The 13,391-nt window shown below is 44.2% G+C and overlaps 2 protein-coding genes across 3 annotated transcripts in view; both read right to left on the bottom strand.

The window, feature by feature from the left end:
- The window catches only part of LOC142696298 (cytochrome P450 2C20-like), a 107,517-nt gene extending 97,810 nt beyond the window's left edge, over positions 1–9,707 (bottom strand). For both annotated transcript variants that reach the window (XM_075847628.1, XM_075847630.1), the window contains exon 1: positions 9,638–9,707. The gene's annotated coding sequence lies outside the window, so the exon portion shown is untranslated. The remainder of the gene's footprint in view (positions 1–9,637) is intronic.
- The window catches only part of LOC142696304 (uncharacterized), a 63,815-nt gene that overhangs the window by 18,917 nt on the left and 31,507 nt on the right, over positions 1–13,391 (bottom strand). The gene's annotated exons all lie outside the window — the stretch shown is intronic.

Genomic DNA, 13,391 nt, shown 5'->3' with positions numbered 1-13,391 from the left:
CAGATACATAGTGATATATCCTGCAGATTATTACACCACTGACCTCTCTACAGATCTGCAGAACATCGCTCCTCTACCTCCTGACAGATACATAGTGATATATCCTGCAGATTATTACACCACTGACCTCTAGAGAACTGCAGAACATTGCTCCTCTACCTCCTCACAGATACATAGTGATATATCCTGCAGATTATTACACCACTGACCTCTCTACAGATCTGCAGAACATCGCTCCTCTACCTCCTGACAGATACATAGTGATATATCCTGCAGATTATTACACCACTGACCTCTCTACAGATCTGCAGAACATTGCTCCTCTACCTCCTGACAGATACATAGTGATATATCCTGCAGATTATTACACCTCTGACCTCTCTACAGATCTGCAGAACATCGCTCCTCTACCTCCTGACAGATACATAGTGATACATCCTGCAGATTATTACACCACTGACCTCTCTACAGATCTGCAGAACATCGCTCCTCTACCTCCTGACAGATACATAGTGATACATCCTACAGATTATTATACCACTGACCTCTCTACAGATCTGCAGAACATTGCTCCTCTACCTCCTGACAGATACATAGTGATATATCCTGCAGATTATTACACCACTGACCTCTCTACAGATCTGCAGAACATTGCTCCGCTACCCCCTGACAGATACATAGTGATATATTCTGCAGATTATTACACCACTGACCTCTCTACAGATCTGCAGAACATCGCTCCTCTACCTCCTGACAGATACATAGTGATATATTCTGCAGATTATTACACCACTGACCTCTCTACAGATCTGCAGAACATCGCTCCTCTACCTCCTGACAGATACATAGTGATATATTCTGCAGATTATTACACCACTGACCTCTCTACAGATCTGCAGAACATTGCTCCTCTACCTCCTGACAGATACATAGTGATATATCCTGCAGATTATTACACCACTGACCTCTCTACAGATCTGCAGAACATTGCTCCTCAACCTCCTGACAGACACATAGTGATATATCCTGCAGATTATTACACCACTGACCTCTCTACAGATCTGCAGAACATTGCTCCTCTACCTCCTGACAGATACATAGTGATATATTCTGCAGATTATTACACCACTGACCTCTCTACAAATCTGCAGAACATCGCTCCTCTACCTCCTGACAGATACATAGTGATATATCCTGCAGATTATTACACCACTGACCTCTCTACAGATCTGCAGAACATTGCTCCTCTACCTCCTGACAGATACATAGTGATATATCCTGCAGATTATTACACCACTGACCTCTCTACAGATCTGCAGAACATCGCTCCTCTACCTCCTGACAGATACATAGTGATATATCCTGCAGATTATTACACCACTGACCTCTCTACAGATCTGCAGAACATCGCTCCTCTACCTCCTGACAGATACATAGTGATATATCCTGCAGATTATTACACCACTGACCTCTCTACAGATCTGCAGAACATTGCTCCTCTACCTCCTGACAGATACATAGTGATATATCCTGCAGATTATTACACCACTGACCTCTCTACAGATCTGCAGAACATCGCTCCTCCACCTCCTGACAGATACATAGTGATATATCCTGCAGATTATTACACCACTGACCTCTCTACAGATCTTCAGAACATTGCTCCTCCACCTCCTGACAGATACATAGTGATATATCCTGCAGATTATTACACCACTGACCTCTCTACAGATCTGCAGAACATTGCTCCTCTACCTCCTGACAGATACATAGTGATATATCCTGCAGATTATTACACCACTGACCTCTCTACAGATCTGCAGAACATCGCTCCTCTACCTCCTGACAGATACATAGTGATATATCCTGCAGATTATTACACCACTGACCTCTACAGATCTGCAGAATATTGCTCCTCCACCTCCTGACAGATACATAGTGATATATCCTGCAGATTATTACACCACTGACCTCTCTACAGATCTGCAGAACATCACTCCTCTACCTCCTGACAGATACAGTGATATATCCTGCAGATTATTACACCACTGACCTCTACAGATCTGCAGAACATTGCTCCTCTACCTCCTGACAGATACATAGTGATATATCCTGCAGATTATTACACCTCTGACCTCTCTACAGATCTGCAGAACATTGCTCCTCTACCTCCTGACAGATACATAGTGATATATCCTGCAGATTATTACACCACTGACCTCTACAGATCTGCAGAACATTGCTCCTCTACCTCCTGACAGATACATAGTGATATATCCTGCAGATTATTACACCACTGACCTCTACAGATCTGCAGAACATTGCTCCTCTACCTCCTGACAGATACAGTGATATATCCTGCAGATTATTACACCACTGACCTCTACAGATCTGCAGAACATTGCTCCTCCACCCCCTGACAGATACATAGTGATATATCCTGCAGACTATTACACCACTGACCTCTCTACAGATCTGCAGAACATTGCTCCTCTACCTCCTGACAGATACATAGTGATATATCCTGCAGATTATTACACCACTGACCTCTCTACAGATCTGCAGAACATCGCTCCCCCACCCCCTGACAGACACATAGTGATATATCCTGCAGATTATTACACCACTGACCTCTCTACAGATCTGCAGAACATCGCTCCTCTACCTCCTGACAGATATAGTGATATATCCTGCAGATTATTACACCACTGACCTCTCTACAGATCTGCAGGACATCGCTCCTCTACCTCCTGACAGATACATAGTGATATATCCTGCAGATTATTACACCACTGACCTCTCTACAGATCTGCAGAGCATTGCTCCTCTACCTCCTGACAGATACATAGTGATATATCCTGCAGACTATTACACCACTGACCTCTCTACAGATCTGCAGAACATTGCTCCTCCACCTCCTGACAGATACATAGTGATATATCCTGCAGATTATTACACCACTGACCTCTCTACAGATCTGCAGAACATCGCTCCTCTACCTCCTGACAGATACATAGTGATATATCCTGCAGATTATTACACCACTGACCTCTCTACAGATCTGCAGAACATCGCTCCTCTACCTCCTGACAGATACATAGTGATATATCCTGCAGATTATTACACCACTGACCTCTAGAGAACTGCAGAACATTGCTCCTCTACCTCCTCACAGATACATAGTGATATATCCTGCAGATTATTACACCACTGACCTCTCTACAGATCTGCAGAACATCGCTCCTCTACCTCCTGACAGATACATAGTGATATATCCTGCAGATTATTACACCACTGACCTCTCTACAGATCTGCAGAACATTGCTCCTCTACCTCCTGACAGATACATAGTGATATATCCTGCAGATTATTACACCACTGACCTCTCTACAGATCTGCAGAACATTGCTCCTCTACCCCCTGACAGATACATAGTGATATATCCTGCAGATTATTACACCTCTGACCTCTCTACAGATCTGCAGAACATCGCTCCTCTACCTCCTGACAGATACATAGTGATACATCCTGCAGATTATTACACCACTGACCTCTCTACAGATCTGCAGAACATCGCTCCTCTACCTCCTGACAGATACATAGTGATATATCCTACAGATTATTATACCACTGACCTCTCTACAGATCTGCAGAACATTGCTCCTCTACCTCCTGACAGATACATAGTGATATATCCTGCAGATTATTACACCACTGACCTCTCTACAGATCTGCAGAACATTGCTCCGCTACCCCCTGACAGATACATAGTGATATATTCTGCAGATTATTACACCACTGACCTCTCTACAGATCTGCAGAACATCGCTCCTCTACCTCCTGACAGATACATAGTGATATATTCTGCAGATTATTACACCACTGACCTCTCTACAGATCTGCAGAACATCGCTCCTCTACCTCCTGACAGATACATAGTGATATATCCTGCAGATTATTACACCACTGACCTCTCTACAGATCTGCAGAACATTGCTCCTCTACCTCCTGACAGATACATAGTGATATATCCTGCAGATTATTACACCACTGACCTCTCTACAGATCTGCAGAACATTGCTCCTCAACCTCCTGACAGACACATAGTGATATATCCTGCAGATTATTACACCACTGACCTCTCTACAGATCTGCAGAACATTGCTCCTCTACCTCCTGACAGATACATAGTGATATATTCTGCAGATTATTACACCACTGACCTCTCTACAGATCTGCAGAACATCGCTCCTCTACCTCCTGACAGATACATAGTGATATATCCTGCAGATTATTACACCACTGACCTCTCTACAGATCTGCAGAACATTGCTCCTCTACCTCCTGACAGATACATAGTGATATATCCTGCAGATTATTACACCACTGACCTCTCTACAGATCTGCAGAACATCGCTCCTCTACCTCCTGACAGATACATAGTGATATATCCTGCAGATTATTACACCACTGACCTCTCTACAGATCTGCAGAACATCGCTCCTCTACCTCCTGACAGATACATAGTGATATATCCTGCAGATTATTACACCACTGACCTCTCTACAGATCTGCAGAACATTGCTCCTCTACCTCCTGACAGATACATAGTGATATATCCTGCAGATTATTACACCACTGACCTCTCTACAGATCTGCAGAACATCGCTCCTCCACCTCCTGACAGATACATAGTGATATATCCTGCAGATTATTACACCACTGACCTCTCTACAGATCTGCAGAACATTGCTCCTCCACCTCCTGACAGATACATAGTGATATATCCTGCAGATTATTACACCACTGACCTCTCTACAGATCTGCAGAACATTGCTCCTCTACCTCCTGACAGATACATAGTGATATATCCTGCAGATTATTACACCACTGACCTCTCTACAGATCTGCAGAACATCGCTCCTCTACCTCCTGACAGATACATAGTGATATATCCTGCAGATTATTACACCACTGACCTCTACAGATCTGCAGAACATTGCTCCTCCACCTCCTGACAGATACATAGTGATATATCCTGCAGATTATTACACCACTGACCTCTCTACAGATCTGCAGAACATCACTCCTCTACCTCCTGACAGATACAGTGATATATCCTGCAGATTATTACACCACTGACCTCTACAGATCTGCAGAACATTGCTCCTCTACCTCCTGACAGATACATAGTGATATATCCTGCAGATTATTACACCTCTGACCTCTCTACAGATCTGCAGAACATTGCTCCTCTACCTCCTGACAGATACATAGTGATATATCCTGCAGATTATTACACCACTGACCTCTACAGATCTGCAGAACATTGCTCCTCTACCTCCTGACAGATACATAGTGATATATCCTGCAGATTATTACACCACTGACCTCTACAGATCTGCAGAACATTGCTCCTCTACCTCCTGACAGATACAGTGATATATCCTGCAGATTATTACACCACTGACCTCTACAGATCTGCAGAACATTGCTCCTCTACCTCCTGACAGATACATAGTGATATATCCTGCAGATTATTACACCTCTGACCTCTCTACAGATCTGCAGAACATTGCTCCTCTACCTCCTGACAGATACATAGTGATATATCCTGCAGATTATTACACCACTGACCTCTCTACAGATCTGCAGAACATCGCTCCTCCACCTCCTGACAGATACATAGTGATATATCCTGCAGATTATTACACCACTGACCTCTCTACAGATCTGCAGAACATTGCTCCTCCACCTCCTGACAGATACATAGTGATATATCCTGCAGATTATTACACCACTGACCTCTCTAGAGATCTGCAGAACATTGCTCCGCTACCCCCTGACAGATACATAGTGATATATCCTGCAGATTATTACACCACTGACCTCTCTACAGATCTGCAGAACATTGCTCCTCTACCTCCTGACAGATACATAGTGATATATCCTGCAGATTATTACACCACTGACCTCTCTACAGATCTGCAGAACATCGCTCCTCTACCTCCTGACAGATACATAGTGATATATCCTGCAGATTATTACACCACTGACCTCTACAGATCTGCAGAACATTGCTCCTCCACCTCCTGACAGATACATAGTGATATATCCTGCAGATTATTACACCACTGACCTCTCTACAGATCTGCAGAACATCACTCCTCTACCTCCTGACAGATACAGTGATATATCCTGCAGATTATTACACCACTGACCTCTACAGATCTGCAGAACATTGCTCCTCTACCTCCTGACAGATACATAGTGATATATCCTGCAGATTATTACACCTCTGACCTCTCTACAGATCTGCAGAACATTGCTCCTCTACCTCCTGACAGATACATAGTGATATATCCTGCAGATTATTACACCACTGACCTCTACAGATCTGCAGAACATTGCTCCTCTACCTCCTGACAGATACATAGTGATATATCCTGCAGATTATTACACCACTGACCTCTACAGATCTGCAGAACATTGCTCCTCTACCTCCTGACAGATACAGTGATATATCCTGCAGATTATTACACCACTGACCTCTACAGATCTGCAGAACATTGCTCCTCTACCTCCTGACAGATACATAGTGATATATCCTGCAGATTATTACACCTCTGACCTCTCTACAGATCTGCAGAACATTGCTCCTCTTCCTCCTGACAGATACATAGTGATATATCCTGCAGATTATTACACCACTGACCTCTACAGATCTGCAGAACATTGCTCCTCTACCTCCTGACAGATACAGTGATATATCCTGCAGATTATTACACCACTGACCTCTCTACAGATCTGCAGAACATTGCTCCTCTACCTCCTGACAGATACATAGTGATATATCCTGCAGATTATTACACCACTGACCTCTCTACAGATCTGCAGAACATTGCTCCTCTACCTCCTGACAGATACATAGTGATATATTCTGCAGATTATTACACCACTGACCTCTCTACAGATCTGCAGAACATCGCTCCTCTACCTCCTGACAGATACATAGTGATATATCCTGCAGATTATTACACCACTGACCTCTCTACAGATCTGCAGAACATTGCTCCTCTACCTCCTGACAGATACATAGTGATATATCCTGCAGATTATTACACCACTGACCTCTCTACAGATCTGCAGAACATCGCTCCTCTACCTCCTGACAGATACATAGTGATATATCCTGCAGATTATTACACCACTGACCTCTCTACAGATCTGCAGAACATCGCTCCTCTACCTCCTGACAGATACATAGTGATATATCCTGCAGATTATTACACCACTGACCTCTCTACAGATCTGCAGAACATTGCTCCTCTACCTCCTGACAGATACATAGTGATATATCCTGCAGATTATTACACCACTGACCTCTCTACAGATCTGCAGAACATCGCTCCTCCACCTCCTGACAGATACATAGTGATATATCCTGCAGATTATTACACCACTGACCTCTCTACAGATCTGCAGAACATTGCTCCTCCACCTCCTGACAGATACATAGTGATATATCCTGCAGATTATTACACCACTGACCTCTCTACAGATCTGCAGAACATTGCTCCTCTACCTCCTGACAGATACATAGTGATATATCCTGCAGATTATTACACCACTGACCGCTCTACAGATCTGCAGAACATCGCTCCTCTACCTCCTGACAGATACATAGTGATATATCCTGCAGATTATTACACCACTGACCTCTACAGATCTGCAGAACATTGCTCCTCCACCTCCTGACAGATACATAGTGATATATCCTGCAGATTATTACACCACTGACCTCTCTACAGATCTGCAGAACATCACTCCTCTACCTCCTGACAGATACAGTGATATATCCTGCAGATTATTACACCACTGACCTCTACAGATCTGCAGAACATTGCTCCTCTACCTCCTGACAGATACATAGTGATATATCCTGCAGATTATTACACCACTGACCTCTACAGATCTGCAGAACATTGCTCCTCTACCTCCTGACAGATACATAGTGATATATCCTGCAGATTATTACACCACTGACCTCTACAGATCTGCAGAACATTGCTCCTCCACCTCCTGACAGATACATAGTGATATATCCTGCAGATTATTACACCACTGACCTCTCTACAGATCTGCAGAACATCACTCCTCTACCTCCTGACAGATACAGTGATATATCCTGCAGATTATTACACCACTGACCTCTACAGATCTGCAGAACATTGCTCCTCTACCTCCTGACAGATACATAGTGATATATCCTGCAGATTATTACACCACTGACCTCTACAGATCTGCAGAACATTGCTCCTCTACCTCCTGACAGATACATAGTGATATATCCTGCAGATTATTACACCACTGACCTCTACAGATCTGCAGAACATTGCTCCTCTACCTCCTGACAGATACAGTGATATATCCTGCAGATTATTACACCACTGACCTCTACAGATCTGCAGAACATTGCTCCTCTACCTCCTGACAGATACATAGTGATATATCCTGCAGATTATTACACCTCTGACCTCTCTACAGATCTGCAGAACATTGCTCCTCTACCTCCTGACAGATACATAGTGATATATCCTGCAGATTATTACACCACTGACCTCTACAGATCTGCAGAACATTGCTCCTCTACCTCCTGACAGATACAGTGATATATCCTGCAGATTATTACACCACTGACCTCTCTACAGATCTGCAGAACATTGCTCCTCTACCTCCTGACAGATACATAGTGATATATCCTGCAGATTATTACACCACTGACCTCTCTACAGATCTGCAGAACATTGCTCCTCTACCTCCTGACAGATACATAGTGATATATCCTGCAGATTATTACACCTCTGACCTCTCTACAGATCTGCAGAACATTGCTCCTCTACCTCCTGACAGATACATAGTGATATATCCTGCAGATTATTACACCACTGACCTCTACAGATCTGCAGAACATTGCTCCTCTACCTCCTGACAGATACATAGTGATATATCCTGCAGATTATTACACCACTGACCTCTCTACAGAGCTGCAGAACATCACTCCTCCTCCTCCTGACAGATACATAGTGATATATCCTGCAGATTATTACACAGATATTACTTTTCAATATGACATATATTCTCCGGATTGCGTGTCCTGCGGGTCTAAAGTTATTTTGAATTTTGCTTAAACACAAAATACATTCATTTAGAAAAACTAAAGGTGAACATATCCCTCTTGGCTGGCAGCTCTTACCTACACTGATTGTAACAAACCCTCAGATGTGAACAGGATAAGGCCGGGAAGGGTTCTCAGCCTCTGAATGTAAACAAGATCTCCATAGTTAACAGCAAGCAGAGATCTTGATAATGGTAAAGTCTATGGGAGCATCTTCAGCGGATGTATACAATATATAGCTCCTATTTCCTCGGAGACGCTCTCTGTGAAGTCGGCTGTCACTGTTATTGCTGCGCTGTCACTGTTATTGCTGCGCTGTCAGTCACTGCCATGGGGCAGATATTATATTATTAGAAGGATTGAGATATTATATATCACCTGTAACCGACACCGTGATCACCACCCCCTCCTCTTATAACAACCCCCATCATTGCATGTTCCCCATAGCAGTACACCGACCTGTGAGTGCGAGTCCCCAGAGACACAGAAGTTGTCTCCACCTGCGCTGCTCCTGTTTATAGATCTGACTTTACTGGATCCAGGTGAAAGTTACCGCGCTCCTCGCTCTATTATTTCTGTCGGGCAAAGATCAAACACAACATTTACTGCAGTCACCGCCCGGGCAGGAGGACAACAAGAGCGGCTGCACCTGCGCCCTGCGCTACTGCTCTCTGTTATCACACTTGCCGCCACTGCTCTGTTATCACACATGCCGCTACTGCTCGCTGTTATCACACCTGCGGATACTGCTCTCTGTTATCACACCTGCCGCCACTGCTCTCTGTTATCACACCTGCCGCTACTGCTCGCTGTTATCATACCTGCCGCTACTGCTAGGAAAGGTGAATACAATCTATTGTTCTCTGTTATCAGATATGTCAGGCTGGGGAGAGGATGACTGTAGGACAGGTGAATACAATCTATTGTTCTCTGTTATCAGACATGTCAGGCTGGGGGGAGGATGACTGTAGGACAGGTGAATACAATCTATTGTCTCTGTTATCAGACATATCAGGCTGGGGGAGGATGACTGTAGGACAGGTGAATACAATCTATTGTTCTCTGTTATCAGACATGTCAGGCTGGGGAGGATGACTGTAGGACAGGTGGATACAATCTATTGTTCTCTGGTATCAGACATGTCAGGCTGGGGGGGATGACTGTAGGACAGGTGAATACAATCTATTGTCTCTGTTATCAGTCATGTCAGGCTGGGGGAGGATGACTGTAGGACAGGTGAATATAATCTATTGTTCTCTGTTATCAGACATGTCAGGCTGGGGGGAGGATGACTGTAGGACAGGTGAATACAATCTATTGTTCTCTGTTATCAGACATGTCAGGCTGGGGGAAGATGACTGTAGGACAGGTGAATACAATCTATTGTTCTCTGTTATCAGACATGTCAGGCTGGGGGAGGATGACTGTAGGACAGGTGAATACAATCTATTGTTCTCTATTATCAGACATGTCAGGCTGGGGGGGATGACTGTAGGACAGGTGAATACAATCTATTGTTCTGTGTTATCAGACATGTCAGGCTGGGGAGGATGACTGTAGGACAGGTGAATACAATCTATTGTCTCTGTTATCAGTCATGTCAGGCTGGGGGAGGATGACTGTAGGACAGGTGAATACAATCTATTGTCTCTGTTATCAGTCATGTCAGGCTGGGGGAGGATGACTGTAGGACAGGTGAATACAATCTATTGTTCTCTGTTATCAGACATGTCAGGCTGGGGGAGGATGACTGTAGGATAGGTGAATACAATCTATTGTTCTCTGTTATCAGACATGTCAGGCTGGGGAGGATGACTGTAGGACAGGTGAATACAATCTATTGTTCTCTGTTATCAGACATGTCAGGCTGGGGGGGATGACTGTAGGACAGGTGAATACAATCTATTGTTCTCTGTTATCAGACATGTCAGGCTGGGGGAGGATGACTGTAGGACAGGTGAATACAATCTATTGTTCTCTGTTATCAGACATGTCAGGGTTGGGGAGGATGACTGTAGGATAGGTGAATACAATCTATTGTTCTCTGTTACCAGACATGTCAGGCTGGGGGAGGATGACTGTAGGACAGGTGAATACAATCTATTGTTCTCTGTTATCTGACATGTCAGGCTGGGGGAGGATGACTGTAGGACAGGTGAATACAATCTATTGTTCTCTGTTATCAGACATGTCAGGGTTGGGGAGGATGACTGTAGGATAGGTGAATTCAATCTATTGTTCTCTGTTATCAGACATGTCAGGCTGGGGAGGATGACTGTAGGACAGGTGAATACAATCTATTTTTCTTTGTTATCAGACATGTCAGGCTGGGGGGGATGACTGTAGGACAGGTGAATACAATCTATTTTTCTCTGTTATCAGACATGTCAGGCTGGGGGGGATGACTGTAGGACAGGTGAATACAATCTATTGTTCTCTGTTATCAGACATGTCAGGCTGGGGAGGATGACTGTAGGACAGGTGAATACAATCTATTGTTCTCTATTATCAGACATGGCAGGCTGGGGAGAGGATGACTGTAGGACAGGTGAATACAATCTATTGTTCTTTATTATCAGACATGTCAGGCTGGGGGGGATGACTGTAGGACAGGTGAATACAATCTATTGTTCTTTATTATCAGACATGTCAGGCTGGGGGAGGATGACTGTAGGACAGGTGAATACAATCTATTGTTCTCTGTTATCAGACATGTCAGGCTGGGGGAGGATGACTGTAGGACAGGTGAATACAATCTATTGTTCTCTGTTATCAGACATGTCAGGCTGGGAGAGGATGACTGTAGGACAGGAGAATATAATCTATTGTTCTCTGTTATCAGACATGTCAGGCTGGGGGAGGATGACTGTAGGACAGGAGAATACAATCTATTGTTCTCTGTTATCAGACATGTCAGGCTGGGGGAGGATGACTGTAGGACAGGTGAATACAATCTATTGTTCTCTGTTATCAGACATGTCAGGCTGGGGGGGATGACTGTAGGACAGGTGAATACAATCTATTGTTCTCTATTATCAGACATGTCAGGCTGGGAGAGGGTGACTGTAGGACAGGTGAATACAATCTATTGTTCTCTGTTATCAGACATGTCAGGCTGGGGGAGGATGACTGTAGGACAGGAGAATACAATCTATTGTTCTCTGTTATCAGACATGTCAGGCTGGGGGAGGATGACTGTAGGACAGGTGAATACAATCTATTGTTCTCTGTTATCAGACATGTCAGGCTGGGAGAGGATGACTGTAGGACAGGTGAATACAATCTATTGTTCTCTGTTATCAGACATGTCAGGCTGGGGGAGGATGACTGTAGGACAGGTGAATACAATCTATTGTTCTCTGTTATCAGACATGTCAGGCTGGGGGAGGATGACTGTAGGACAGGTGAATACAATCTATTGTTCTCTGTTATCAGACATGTCAGGCTGGGGGACCTGCACCTATCTCTAGAACGGGGCCCCCTAAATCCCGTTCTACCTCTGTTTTCTTCTTCATGGTCGGAAATCAGCCGACACACACAGTGTAACTCGCTGAGCTGCGCTGTTTTCATAAGCTCCATAGAACTGAATGGGAGTTACGAAAACTATAACTCCCGACCATAAAGTCAGGAAGTTCTAGACATGGGTCCATGTCCCAGAAGTGGAACCCGGATCTCTCGGACATTTATGAAACATCCTGTGGATCCTGTTGATACATTATAAACGTTCCTCGTGTGTAAACCCCTTTAGCGTGTCATTCACATCGCTGTTCAGGGAACTGCAGCTTGGCCCAATATAATCAGCCCCCCACCGCTAAAATCACTTTCTGGAATACCCCTTTAATCTCTGACTATGCATGGATAAGGAGAGTCACAGGGAGGAGGGTGGGGGAAATGAACCTTAGCCGCTTATTAGACTATCCCTGACCCACAGAAATCTAGAGGCGCGCGTATTAGGCGTCCTTTCTCCTCAGCGCAGCGGCTTTTCTTCCTGCTGTCACAGCGTGGGGTGTGGACCCACTGGGCCGTACCGCGTAGCGGGGTAGCAGCTGGCCAAATAGGTACAATGCAATGTCTACACCGTGTTCCACATTATTCTGCACATTGGATTTAAGTGTCATAAACATGTAATTATTAGTTTTTCAATGAAACTCATGGCTGGTATAGTGTCTGTGTCTTTGGGCTCTTTGGATCATTGTAATCAATCTCAGACACC

The sequence above is a fragment of the Rhinoderma darwinii genome (assembly GCF_050947455.1).
Source record: "Rhinoderma darwinii isolate aRhiDar2 chromosome 5 unlocalized genomic scaffold, aRhiDar2.hap1 SUPER_5_unloc_52, whole genome shotgun sequence".
Lineage (NCBI taxonomy): Eukaryota > Metazoa > Chordata > Amphibia > Anura > Rhinodermatidae > Rhinoderma > Rhinoderma darwinii.
Note: the sequence above shows the minus strand (reverse complement) of the source record. Positions and strands in the feature narration are given on the sequence as shown.